Genomic DNA, 14,402 nt, shown 5'->3' with positions numbered 1-14,402 from the left:
GCAGGCAGAAAACCTTGGGAGCAGGCAGTCCTTCAGGTTTCCAGGGCCCAAACCATTAAGGGCTTTAAAGGTAATAACCAGCACCTTGAATTGGATCTGGAGACAAATTGGCAGCCAGTGCAGCTCTTTTGAAAAAGGAACACACTCCCCATGTCTAATTCCCAGTGTAGGTCATCCACTAGGACTCTGAAAGCAGTTTCAGTCCCAAACCCAGGGCAAAAGCCTGATTGAAAAGGGTCTAGATAAACCATATCATCCAAGACCCTTTGCAGCTGCACAGACACCACACACTCTATCACCTTGCTTTAAAAGGAAAGATTTGAACCAAGCCAATAGTTATCAAAATTGGTGGAATAAAGGGAGGGCTTTTTAAAGAGTGGTCTTACCACCGCCTGCTTGAGGCTCGATGGCATCTTGCCTTCCCAAGTGAAGCAGTAATAATTCCAACCACCTACCTGTTCCTTCCCTGGCAGATTTTACTAGCCATGAAGGAAAAGGGTCCAGAGCTTATCATATTGCCGTCTTCTCTTAACACTGTAATGTATGTGAAGTACTTTGAATGCTCCAAATGTATTATATAAATGCTAGCTATTTTTGAGTTGGCACATAGGCAGAGGCACACCAAGATTATTTGGCCGCCCAGACTGCCCAGATCCCCCAGCCACAAGCCCCCCCCCACATGCGAAGGCCCCTGAAACCTCCTTGCAACAATCTCTAAACTGCAAAGGCACGCCTCACACTTTGTTAAAGACACTGGCCTGAACGGATGCGGCCAGCGTCCCTCTGGTCTCTCTGCCATTGTGGGAGGGGGAAGAAGGGAGAAAGACTGATCTGCTCCCCCCGCAGGCACCCCTTGGCTGTAGAAAGGGGGAAAAACCCTACAGGTTTGGTGGGCACAGGGTGGCTGCCAAGCCCCCCCAGCCATTTAGAGCCCCCCCGGACCTTGGGGGACCGGACCGGGTCCCCAAGGTCCGGGGGTTAGTGTGCCTCTGCATGCCGGACAAAGATTCACACAGTCAAAGCAATGCAGCTAATTATTCCTTAATTATTAGGGAATAATATCTGCTCCTTTGAACAACAATGGATTACATACTACACAGAGAACAAGAGCAGACCCTGCCTTTGCTGCCTGTAAGGATGTACGAAACAGACCTGTAGTGCTGCATAGACAGGTCTGTTCCAACAAACACCTCCTCCATCACAGGCCGCACTGGTACCTCCACTGGGAATCATGGAGGTACCATCGTAGCCTGTAACTGAGCAGGCATTTATAGGAGTGTAGTAGACCTGCCTGTAGAGCAGCCACAATTGGGTCATGTGGATGGCTAGGAAGGATGGGTTTGCTGTGAGTTACTGCTCCTGGCATGATTCCCTGGCACAACTGCCTCCAGAGCACCACACCAATCAGTAAAATCAGAGGCCTTATACAGGTGAGTTCCTCACACAGCCTGGACACATCTTGATGGTCTCAGCATTGACTCGCTGACGTCAAATACTTTCAGGTCCTCTTGGCTCATTACTGTCCTCTTTGGCTTGCCTGTGAAGGATGAGCAGCAGATCCTCCCTATGGGGTAGATCTTCTTCCCTTCCTCACTCATCACTAACAGCATCTTAACAAACATCCACATCTGCTGATCACGAACTGACACCTTCTTCCACAAATGAATCTTCCTTGTTGCATCAGAATCACTGTGTTTATCTGAAACAATGTTTCCCAGAGCTAAAGTCAGCCAGTGGGAAGGACAGTCCTTTAGTGAAGCCAGTGGGAAGGACAGTCCTTTAGTGAAGACCGTAGAATTTCATGCCTCAGGAGTCAGCAAAGAGGTGTAGGTGACAGAATATGTTTTGCCGTTTACATAAGCTACCAGATGAAAATCTGTGGGCATTCTGCCTGAGACTGCTTCTTCTAAGGCCTGAACTATGTATCACATTCACCTCATGAAATGCCACCAAGGATGCTACCCTTGTACTAATTTCTCCTTGCCTCCATAACATGTCACTCATTGTGACAGACCACTTTTTTTGCATTGACTGTCACTGGTAGTGAAGCTTAAATGTGCTTATGCCATTTCATTGAGTGAGTGTCTCTGAATGTTATAAGGGAGAGGGAGAGAACTCTATTAGTGGCCAGCTATTTTGCCAGAGAGAGAGAGAGAGAGAGAGAGAGAGAGAGTGAGGCCCCTTACATTGGCCTGCCTGGCACAACAGCACCCCATCCCATTACCCCTCAGACTCCATCAGCACCTAACAACTCTGCAGAGGGACAGAATGTAAGCTTCTTCCACTGGAGCATCTTCCACTGGCTTGGTTTGTTGAAGTTTTCTATTGAAAAAGCAAGTTACAATATAAATACATTGAATAAATAAACTAGCATACAGGAATACCATTTTTAGTGTGATCCCTGTCACCACCCGAAGAGGTGAAATGCTCCCCGTAGATAGAATATTTATTTAGGAGGCTGGAGATTTGGGTTCATTCCTTGGCTTAGTGAGAAATCCCTTAAGAGACCTTGGGCAGATTGCTTTCAATTCTTTCTTCTCTATATGGCAATAATAACTACCATAATAATAACCTTCCAGATATGTTTATTGTAAGAATGCATGAGAGGATCATGTGACCTCAGTCTTCTGGAGAAGAGTGGGTCTATAGATCCACATAAAACTCAACTGAAACTGAAACTGAACTTAATTAATCCGATTCTCAAGGCTGCTGCATAAACTCATATTCCCATTTGTTTTACTAGCCATCTTTTTCTCATTATTTCTGATTGCTTTTTAAATCTAGTTAGGGAGGGATTGCCTATTTGCCCCAGTTTCCATCATCTATCACAGCTAACGTCTTCATCCTTCATACAGAAGCCAGCAAGTACTGTTTTTACAATGTACAACATGCAATACCAAAGGCAGGCTCTGAGTCTGGACTTCTGGTACATCTGTGGTTTTGTGTGAATTTTTCTGCTTGCTGCTACGTGGGGAGAATAGAAAACATCTTTGGTGGTGGGCAAACAAGGCACTTCCAGACAACTGTGTAAACATTCTGCTGGAAATTGCATTTTCAATAGCTGCACTCGCATAATGTGATGTTTGAATTTCATAAGTTTATCCTTACATTTATAATATATGTGAGCAAGGAGCTTTTCTCTAGAACATGTAGATAACTTCTTCCCCCTTTCCTTTCAAGGCTGAATTTTAATGCAGTTCTATGTCAGCCCTATGAAATAGATTTTTATAAATGCCTATCAGCAGGACAATACTGGGTCTGGAAATCTAGAAACAGCCTGATATGGGCCATTCTGGAGGGTATCAGAGATAATCCGGATCCGAAATAGGGAAGCCTATTTTGGTCCAGAATGATCCGATAACATTCAGGGATTTCCAAAGCATTTCCAGAAAATTATTGGGATCCCAGAGCTCCAAATGGTAGCAGAGATACAATTGTGCCTGGGGGAAAAGCCATCTTTCCCCATATATCCACCCACCTCCCTGCCTGCCCAAGCATTCATTTCTTTATTTCACCAATCAGTTTACTTACAGATTAAAAAATAAAGTGGTAGATTCTCAGATGTTACATCTCTTCCCCTGAGATTCTTGTTTGTTACATCCCTTTTTTTCTGAGATTCTCTGTGAGTACAATTTCTGGGTTACTTAAAACCCTTTAAGAAATCAATTTAAAAGCAACGGATGGTCAGATCCGCTTGTAATTAAATACAGAGAGACCAGCCACGTTTACCTGCTTGTGTGTCAACTTTTAGAGCTCCCTTTCTAGCCATTTTCCCCAGTGATTTTTTTTTAACTTTCTCCATAGATTTCTATGGGGAACCCCCACTCCTGCAAAAGGTCAGATAGAATTTTGAAGGGTCCAAAGCATTTCTGTGGGAATTTCCCCTCCAAAAATGTCAGATAGAATTCTGAAGGGTCCAAAGCAGTGTTCCCTCTAACAGGGATTCCCAGATGTTGTTTACCACAATTCCCATAATCCCCAGGCAAAAGCCATTGAAGCTGGGGATTCTGGAAGTTGTAATCAACAACATCTGGGAATCCCTTTTAGAGGGAACACTGGTCCAAAGGTCCTGGAACTGGTCTCTGTGGTTACAGATTGGATCAGATTAGGATCCAATCTGGAATGTGCGATTGTGCACAGCTCTACCTATCTGTATGGTAGGTGTGGTGAGCTGAAATGGGGATGGCAGTTTCATGAACACGTTTGTCAAAATTAAAAGGGTTCCACCTTTTCATGATGTGTGGAGGATCATTATGAAGGTGTTGATAAATTGTTTGATTCTTCCCATGATCCCTAATTAGCTGGGATTCTGAATGTGACCAGCACTGGAAACATTTCCATCACCCTCCTGGGCTTTATTTGCCCTTAGTGAAAACAGCAACTCTTCTTAGCAGAGTTCCTGTGAGCATAGAACACAAACTGGCCTGAGCTTCTTGGAGGCTTCTTAGAGAACAGTGACCACAGTGCGATCAAATTCAGCATACATGCAGGGAGAGAGAATCACCAAGGAAGTCTAACACAGACATTTTGAATTTCAGAAGAGGAAACTTCTCCAAAATGAGAATGGTGAAAAGAAAGCTGAAAGGGAAAATCAGGAGAGTCACTTCACTCCAGAATGCATGGAGTTTACTCAAAACCACAATACTAAAAGCCCAGTTAGACTGTATACCCAAAAGGAGGGAAGGTACCACTAAGTCCAGGAGGATGCCGGCATGGCTAATAGGTAATGTCAAGGAAGCCATAAAGGGGAAGAAGACTTCCTTCTGAAATTGGAAGGCCTCTCCAAATGAAGAGAACAGAAAGGAACACAAACTCTGGCAAAAGAAATGCAAGGTGACAATAAGGGAGGCGAAAAGAGAGTTTGAGGAACATTTACAGTAGCTAAAAGCATCAAGGGGAATAACAAAACCTTCTTTAAATACATCAGAAGCAGGAAACCTGCAAGGGAGACGGTTGGACAATTAAACAATGAGGGAGTGAAAGGGATTATTAAGGAGGATACGGAGGTTGCAGAGAAGCTAAATGGGTTCTTTGCATCTGTGTCTTCACGGCAGAGGATACTGAGCATATACCTGTTCCTGAACCAGGCTTTTTGGGGATGGAGGCTATATAATTTAGTCAGTCAGATAGAAGTGACAAGAGATGATGTTCTAAACTGTCTGGAAAAACTGAAAACTAACAAATTGCCAGGGATTGGATGGCATCCATCCAAGAGTCCTCAAAGAACTCAAATGTTCCTCAAACTCTCTTTTTGCCTCCCTTACTGTCATCTTGCATTTCTTTCCTGATTGTAATCAGGCTCTGTACCGGAGGACTGGAAAGAAGCCCATGTAACATCGATTTTCAAAAAGGGATCCATGAGTGATCTGGAAAATTAAATGCCGGTTACCTTAACATCCATTCCAGGCAAATTGATGGAAAGCATCCTCAAGGAGAAAATTGTAAAGCACATAGAAGAACAGGCCCTGCTGGGAGAGAACCAGCATGGCTTCTGAAAAGGTAAATCTTGCCTCACAAACCTTTTGGAGTTCTTTGAGAGTGTCAACAAGTGTGTGGATCAAGGTGATCCAATTGACATAGTATACCTGGACTTCCAAAAAGCTTTCAACAAAGTTCCTCATCAAAGACTCTTGAGGAAACTTAGCGGTATGGGATAAGGGGACAAGTACATGTGTGGATTGCTAACTGGTTGAAGGTCAGGAAACAGAGGTTAGGGATAAATAGAGAGTTTTCACAATAGAGAGAAGTAAGAAGTGGGGTCCCCCAGGGATCTGTACTGGGACTGGTGCTTTTTACTTTATTCATAAATGATCTAGAAGTAGGCGCAAGAAGTGAGCTGGCCAAATTTGCAGATGATACCATACTCTTTCGTGTAGTGTAATCCAAAACGGATTGTGAGGAGCTCCAAAAGGATCTCTCCAAACTGGGTGAGTGGGCAACAAAATGGCAAAAGTGGTTCAATTTTGGCAAGTGTAAACTGATGCACATTGGGACAAAGAACCCCCACTTCAAGTATACGTTGATGGGATCTGAGCTGTTGGTGACAGACCAGGAGAGGGATCTTGGGGTCATGGTGGACAGCTCATTGAAAGTGTTGACTCAACGTGTGGCTGCTGTGTAAAAGGCCAATTCCATGCTAGGGATCATTAGGAAGGGGACTGACGATAAAACTGCTAATATTATAATGCCGTATACAAAATGATGGTGTGGCCAGACCTGGAGTACTGCATACAGTTCTGGTCACTACATCTAAAAAAGGACATTGTAGAACAGGAAAAGGTGCAGAAGAGGGCAACCAAGATGATCAGGGGCCTAGAGTACCTTTCTTATGAGGCAAAGCTACGACACATGGGTCTATTTAGTTTAGAAAAAAGACGACCGCGGGGAGACGAGATAGAGGTCTTTAGAATCATGCATGGTGTGGAGAAAGTGGATAGAAAGAAAGTCTTCTCCCTCTCACATAACACTGGAACCAGGAGTCATCCCATGAAATTGATTGCCACAAAATCTAGGATCAACCAACAGAGGTACTTTTTAATACAACACATAATCAACTTGTGGAATTCTCTGCCACAAGATGTGGTGACAGCCAACAACCTGGATTGCTTTAAGAGGGGTTTGGATAACTTCATGGAGGAGAGGTCTATCAACGGCTACTAGATGGAGGGCTATAGGCCACCTCTAGCCTCAAAGGCAGGATGCCTCTGAGTACCAGTTGCAGGGGAGTAACAGCAGGAGAGAGGGCATGCCCTCAGCTCCTGCCTGTAGGCTTCCAGTGGCATCTGGTGAGCCACTGTGTGAAACAGCATGCTGGACTAGATGGGCCTTGGGCCTGATTCAGCAGGGCAGTTCTTATGTTCTTATGAGGAAAGGCAGGATACAAATACAATAAAGAAATGTATTTTCACCAGATGAGGAGGAATATAAAGTGTCCATTATGTTAATGACTGAGGTGGGATTTGAACTAGGTCTTTCTGATCCAAACCCAGTCCTGAAAGTCAGAAATCTTGCTCCAAAATTATGTCACAGTGGAGGCCTACAAAATATTTCTTTTTCTTTTTTAATGTATAGTTAAAGGGTCCTTAGCCACCTATTGGCGCAGCAGGGAAATAGCTTGCCTAGTGAGCAAGAGATTGTTGGTTTGAATCCCCACTGGTATGTTCCCCAGACTGTGAGAAACACCTATATCGGGCAGCAGCGATATAGGAAGATGCTGAAAGGCATCATCTCATCCTGTGCGGGAGGAGGCAATTGTAAACTCCTCCTGTATTCTACCAGAGAAAACCACTGAGCTCTGTGGGTGCTAGGAGTCGACGGCGCAACTTTACTTTAAAGGGTCCTTGGGACAATGCAATGATATTCTTGGGGGAGAGGAAAGTAAAGCAAAGATCTGGGGTCAACATTGTTATTATTATTGTTGTTGTTGTTGTTGTCTTATCACTGCAGTTCCTTTCTCAGAAGTTTGTCCCTAGAAGGCCCTGGTAGAAAGAAAGAAAGAAAGAAAGAAAGAAAGAAAGAAAGAAAGAAAGAAAGAAAGAAAGAAAGAAAGAAAGACAGGGGGAAGAGAGGAGAAAGAGAAGGGGCACAAGCTACAACAGTCTGAGAATAAAGAAACAAATTGTAGCTATCAAAGTCTTGTTTGCTGCAGCTTTCTGACCAGAGACAAGATACAAAGTGATTTGGTGATGAATGTTTGGACTTTGTGGATTTGCAAGCCCTTTCCCCTCATTACCATCTTTACTTGGAGTTGCTTCTGACCTTCTGCAACTGTAAACAGCACAGTGTAGAGATGTGCAAATCGATTTGAGTTGAATCAAGCTGAGCTCAAATTGGGCTGATTCGAGCGATTCAAACATGAATCAAATCACCCTTAGAATAAAGGGCCTGATCTGAGTTCAAATCAAATTGACCCTAATTTGAGCTTGAATAGATTTGAGTGATTTGAGCACCATTCTGGCAGGCTTTCCCTCCTTGCTTATTGGTTTTCTGGCACTGGCTTCCAATTGGCTTGAGATCTCCTTGCTTCTTGATTGGCTTGTTATCATACAAATCTAGTGTTGTCATGGGAACTATGCCTCCATTGGCTGGAAGGAGGGAGAGGCAACAAAAAAGGAGGAAATTCCAAAATGTTTTCAAAGGGTCTGGGGAGGGGAGGCAGAGAGAGCCTTTAGTGTGTCCTTGAGGACACACATCAGGAGAGGAGGAAGGAAGGAATCAAGGAAGGTATGATTTCGTGATTTTATTTTCTCAGCACAGAGTATAATATGCTGTGCTATTGCTGCTATTTTATTGACTGTTATATATATATATATATATATATATATATATATATATATATATATATATATATTTAAAAGAGCCACAAAATGGCTCTCTGCTGGAAAATGGCAGCCAGAAATGACATCAGAAGTCATTTCTGGGTCATCTCTGGCCACTCAAAACCACGGATAGGTGAATTTCACCTATTTTTCTACCTGTGGATAATGAAACTAGGTCTCTAAGACCTAATTGCGAAACCGCAAAACCACTGATACGGCGTCTAGAGATAACAAGGGCCACTTGTACTGCATTGGTCAGACCACATTTGCAATGCTGGCTGACATACAGAACAAGGATGTACTGGTAAGGGACCAGGCTAACTATGGGTGTCCACAGGACTATTTGTGGGGGTGGAGGGGAGAAGGCTACATTTCTATACCTACTTCCCTATGAATAAGTGTCATTGAATTCAATGGGACTGGCTCAATTGTGGAGGGACTGCCCCCTTGCCCCCCTGGATGGGGCCATGGGCCTAATTGAAGTTGCCAACTAATTCCACCAGCATTTCAGGGAAGCAGCAATTTTTCACACCTTCTCTTTTCCCAGGAAGCTCTCTGTGCCACCGAAAAATATGTCTCTGAGGGCTGTACAACCCTCACGGTTTTCTGCTTCCCCAGTGTATGGGTGCAGTTAGTTGGGAACAGGGGTGGAGGGAGGCCAGTGGCGGCCTGGGTTAGCCTGCCATGGCGAGCTCCCTAGCCCTGCCCCCTGCATCTGATGTCAGACGTAGGGAGCATTTAGCCACACCCCTACATCTGACATCAGACGTAGGGGCGTGGTTTGGCTCCCAAACGGGGCTGCGTGGTCCTGTTGCATTGGCAGCACGGGGCGGAGTGACTCTCTCTACCTTTTAAAGCGGCCCTGTTTGGAAGCGAAATCACATCTCATATCAGATGTGGGTGTGTGTGTCTGGGGCTGTGGAGTGTAGCCCCTGAGGGGTGGTGACCCAGGATCTTTGAACCCGTTTCACCCAATGGTGGCTCTGCCTCTGGTTGGGAAGTTCTGTTAGGCTGCTCTCTTGCTGCACCAGTGCATCCTTGCTCTATATGGCAGCCAGTTTCCAGTTCTGATTACCACATTTTATGGAGGACACTAACAAACTGGACCTGGTTCAGAAGAGGGCAACAAAGATGGTGAAAGGTCTGGAAACCAAGTCCTATGAGGAATGGCTGAGACAGTGAGGTGTGTTTAGCGCAGAGAAGAGACTACTAAAGGGAGATATGATGGCCTTTTTCAAATATCTGAAGAGCTGTTATGGAGAAGGAGTAGATTTGATTTAGGCTAGATATTAAGATGCTATGTTGCCTGCAAGGCTCTGTGGAGTCCGGAGTAGGGCTTGGCATCCCTCCTGAGGTGCTTCAGGGGGTGGCAGGGGTGAGAAAGGTCCAAGCTGGTTGGGTCCTGGCGGGGTGTGTGTGTGTGTGTTGTTGAGAGGGCAAGGCAGGGAGAGCTGCAGGGAACAGCTCCAGGGAGACAGCTAGGTTGGGCAGAGCAGGAAACAGGAAGCAAGGTCGGGAAGGGTGCGGGGCTGGAAGTAGGTTTTAAGCCCTGTCAGCTCTGCACTGGAGCGTTTAAAGACAAGGCAGTTGATTATGAGGGGCTGCTTCTGAGGATGGGAGCCAGGAGTTCCTCAGGAGAGGGAACTGGCTGAATGCAGAAGACCAGGAGGAGGACTCAGGTGACAAACTAACCTCTTCCCCTGGCTGTTCCTGCAGTTGACCTTTTCGATGCCTACCCAGTCATTCTGGAGTTTTATTTATTTTATTAATTTATTGTTGAATTTATATACCGCCTTTTCATTAAAAACAATCTCAAAGCGGTTTAAGAAGTTCAAGAAGGGCCAGGAGCCCACCTTGTACCTTGGGAGTCTGACACCGAAGCTGGATGGCTATTTGTCAGGAATGCTGTAGAAGATTCTTACACTTTGCCGAGGGTTGGACTAGAAGTCCTCCAAGGTCCTTTCCAACGCTAACATTCTAAGATAAGGCTATAAAATTTGAGTGGGGCACGCACAGCACGTCAAAGAAATGTGTAGGGGATTAGCATTCTGTGTCTACCAGCCAGGCTCTACTATTACCAATGCGTATGGGGGTCGGTGCTGTCTTGGCTCCACTCAAAAATGGGCGAGAGGGTACTGTATTGTTTCCATCCTGAGCTCTTACTGAAATATTTTACTCTGTTATCAAAAGAGAAATGCTGGCATCTTTGTGGGCTGTGAGACAATTTAGGACCTACCTGTGGGGTAGAAAATTTATTCTGAGATCTGACCAATACACTCCCACAATATTTGGGAAGGCAGAATACGCTTTTCATGCAAATGATGCACAAAAGCTGACACTGTTATGAAAGCTACATGGGGGGAAAAAAGAATGTAAGAAAATATCTGTGAGATCCTGTGCTGCAGGAACAATGCATTGTAATGCAGATAGCCTCAATTTCCTTCCAAATCCCCGAGATAATGCAAGAAGACATTTTATCAATGGCACCCAGTATATGTGCTACTGTGAATAAATGGGAGTATGGAACACTCAGAAAGAACTGTGAAGAATTACTGTTTATCTGGTTGAAGAGAGGCTCACAGGAGCGGGTTATTCCTAGCACTCCAAATGCTTTTCTGGCTTTGCATCCATGTTCACTTTTAAAGAATAGCCACATCACAGCTATACAACCTCCTGCCCCCATGCCTCTTTGCTGTATAGATAATATATATAAATGCCCCTGCTACTGTTTAGGGCAGCATTTCTTTACTTATGAGATGCAGAATATTCTGAAGGAAATCAGTGTATGAATAGTTCACTTCCCTTCCTCCCTGTCTTTTCTGGTCCTCATAGACAGTCCTCATAGGACTGGCATGGAGTCCCCCTTTCCTTTCAGGCTCCTTCTTCAGGGGAAGACAGGAAAAGCAGAGAGGAAGCAGGACAATGGCACGGTCTGTTGCTGGAGTTTTTGCTGTGGCTCCCATTTGTACGTATGGGTGGAGCTTGGAACACAGAAATCATGGGCAGAAAATTGTACATAGTAGGAGCCATGGCAAAGCCCTCTGGCACCTTGTGCACATTAGCCATTTAATTTTCAACCCACAGGAACTCCTATGTCACTACCGTTTGAAAGAAGCTGTAATAAGAGGCAAAATGATTTAGGGTCAGGAGGAGACTGGGCAAGGACAGCTGTCCTGTTTCAGACTACATGTCATTTGCTGCTAGGGGATTGTGAGAAGATGCTCTATGAGAGAATGCTAATGTGGGGCATCGATAGCCACTTGGATATTAACCGAAGTCATCATTAGCTCCAGCCAGAGCTGTATGGCTGCCTGTGTGGGACTCCTACACTGCCCCACTTGCATTATTTGGACCTACTTTTTGATTGAGTGATTAAGTGCCGTCAAGTCGGTGTCAACTCTTAGCAACCACATAGATAGATTCTCTCCAGGATGATCTGTCTTCAACTTGGCCTTTAAGGTCTCTCAGTGATGCATTCATTGCTGTCATAATTGAGTCCATCCACCTTGCTGCTTATCATTCTCTTCTCTTTCCTTCAACTTTCCCCAACATTATGGACTTTTCAAGGGAGCTGGATCTTCGCATAATGTGTCTGAAGTATGATAGTTTGAGCCTGGTCCTTTGTGCCCTGAGTGAAAACTCTGGATTGATTTGTTCTATGATCCTTTTGTTTGTTTTCCTGGCTGTCCATGGTATCCTCAAAAGTCTTCTCCAGCATCAGGTTCAAAAGTATCAATACTTTTTCTATCTTGCTTCTTCAAAGTCCAGCTTTCACATCCATAGAGTGTCACAGGAAAAACCATTGTCCAAATGATTCTAATCTTTGTAGTTTAGACATGTCATGGCATCTAAATATCCTTTTCCAAGTCCTTCATTGCAACCCTACCAAGTGCTGGTCTGCGGCATATTTCTTGACTGCTGGATCCTTTACTGTTGATGGTCGATCCTAAAAGGCAGAAGCTATCCACTACACCAGTGTCTTCATTGTCAATTCTGAGGCTGGTTGCTGTACCTGTTGTCATTAGTTTAGTCTTCTTTACGTTTAATTGTAGTCCCATTTTTTTCACTGTGCTCCTTGACTTTCATTATTCGAGCTTGCGGATCATCTGCATTCTCAACTATCAGAGTGGTGTCATCAGCGTAGTGCAGGTTATTGATGTTTCTTCCTCCAACTTTAAAACCACGCTCATCTTCTTCCAATCCAGCTTCTCTCAGTATATGTTCAGCATATAAACTGAATAAATAAGGAGCTTTTTACAGATTAGTAATAGAGCCATGCTTTAGCCTCCTAGGTGGACTCATGCAGAATGATAAGCGTAATGATGCACGCAAGGACCCGGTAACCAGAGTGAGCACCCACTGCTGTTGCAGGAATAACATTGAATTTGGAGATTAGAGCTTGTGACTGCAATGCAACCTGAACTGTAACATTGTGTGTTGACTTGCACCTGCCAATTGGCCTTCACAGATCCACATCACCGACAGAAGATGCTTACTGTGTCAAATTTCGTGCTTTCGGATGGATTCTAACATGTTCAGCTGCAATTCATCAAAACCTGCTTCACATCTACAAGTACATCACCAGATTTCTCTACAGTTGATTATTGTACACTTGAGTGTGAGTGTGTGGGTAAACTGACTGAACTGAAAAGCATTATTTGAGTTATTTGAGGTGATGTCAGAGTGAGGAACCATCTGTCTGTGCATATCTATCCTAGCCCATTAACACATGCAAATCACATTGCATGTTTGAATGTGTAGCAAGCATGACTTGCCCCCCTAGCTAAGCATGGTCTGCCCTGGTTGCATTTTAATGGGAGACCACATGCGAACATTGTAAGATATTCCTCTCAGGGGATGGAGCTGCTTTGAGAAGAGCAGAAGGTTTCAAGTTCCCGCCCTGGCTTCTCAAAGATAGGGCTGAGAGAGATTCCTGCCTGCAACCCTGGAGAAGCCGCTACCAGTCTGTGTAGACAATACTGAGCTAGATAGACCAATGGTCTGACTCAGTATATGGCAGCTTCTTATCTTCCTATGTTCCACAGGCAAATCAAGCAATGAACATGCATATGTGATAGCTGTAAAGAAATCAAGCCATGTACATAGAGCTGAGCTGATATGGGGCCGGGGAAATGTATCGTGAACAGCCATCTCAAGGGTGTACCTATCCTTTTGGACATTTCCACACTCTTTTGTAAAAGGGTGAAACATTGTTTGCATGAGGGTGGGTGTTGGGGTGGGGGAAAAGGGAACACATCCTTGTTGAGGCAACCAGGTGGCATCCTCAGCCCAACCCTCTTGCACATTTGGGGCAGGATGTGTATAGGATCATGCATTTGAATGCGCATCTGAATGTACAGCTTACTGACAGTTGTGATATAGTAGATACACAACATCTGCATCCAGGTTTATTGCATTATTTTCAATGGAATGAGCATCTGAATGCACATTCAAATGTGCATCTCCATCCACATTCTGTTCTGTTTGCTCTCAGTGACATTGTCACATTGCCACTTTTCTGTGTGGAGCTGTGATGTCTTCATGTTCATTATGTGATCCCCGATTGGCTGGGAACATGCAGTGAAGAAACCCTTAAAAACAAACAAACAAACAAACCCTGGTGTTAAAACACTTGGGAAACATATTGGGAAACAAGGGCTGCAAACAGACATTGGAAAATGTGTGGAAGAATGGAAGGCAGGTTTTGTCTCTTGAGATTGCAATTTTCACATTGAAACTTGAACCATTTAGTAGAGCTCTGGATGTACATAGTCAAGTCAAGTTTTATTTACGGTCCTAGACCAAACAATCCATGCATGCAAACAGCAGAACAATTTATAGAAAACTCTATAGGTTCTCATTATACATCTTAAAAGCAATATAACAAAATTTGGCTACGGAGTTAAAATTTACATATATTGTAACTGGATGTACATATATGTGTGACCTAGCCCAGGGGCTGGTGGGTGAGACTAGCATTTGATGTCACAATGTCTCCTGCAGGTTAAGCACAAACTGGCCTGATTTCATTCTCTGTAAAGGTTAGCTGGGACTCCATTGGTGAAATCTGTTCACTGAATTCCC

At 44.3% G+C, this 14,402-nt stretch overlaps 1 long non-coding RNA gene across 2 annotated transcripts in view; it reads left to right on the top strand.

The window, feature by feature from the left end:
* Positions 1–9,857: 9,857 nt before the first annotated feature.
* The window catches only part of LOC128351702 (uncharacterized), a 29,919-nt gene continuing 25,374 nt past the window's right edge, over positions 9,858–14,402 (top strand). For both annotated transcript variants that reach the window (XR_008319985.1, XR_008319986.1), the window contains exon 1: positions 9,858–9,997. This is a non-coding gene — a long non-coding RNA (uncharacterized LOC128351702). The remainder of the gene's footprint in view (positions 9,998–14,402) is intronic.

The sequence above is a fragment of the Hemicordylus capensis genome, chromosome 3, assembly GCF_027244095.1.
Source record: "Hemicordylus capensis ecotype Gifberg chromosome 3, rHemCap1.1.pri, whole genome shotgun sequence".
In the NCBI taxonomy this organism is placed as follows: Eukaryota; Metazoa; Chordata; class Lepidosauria; order Squamata; family Cordylidae; genus Hemicordylus; species Hemicordylus capensis.
This window is presented reverse-complemented; position numbering and strand designations above follow the sequence as displayed.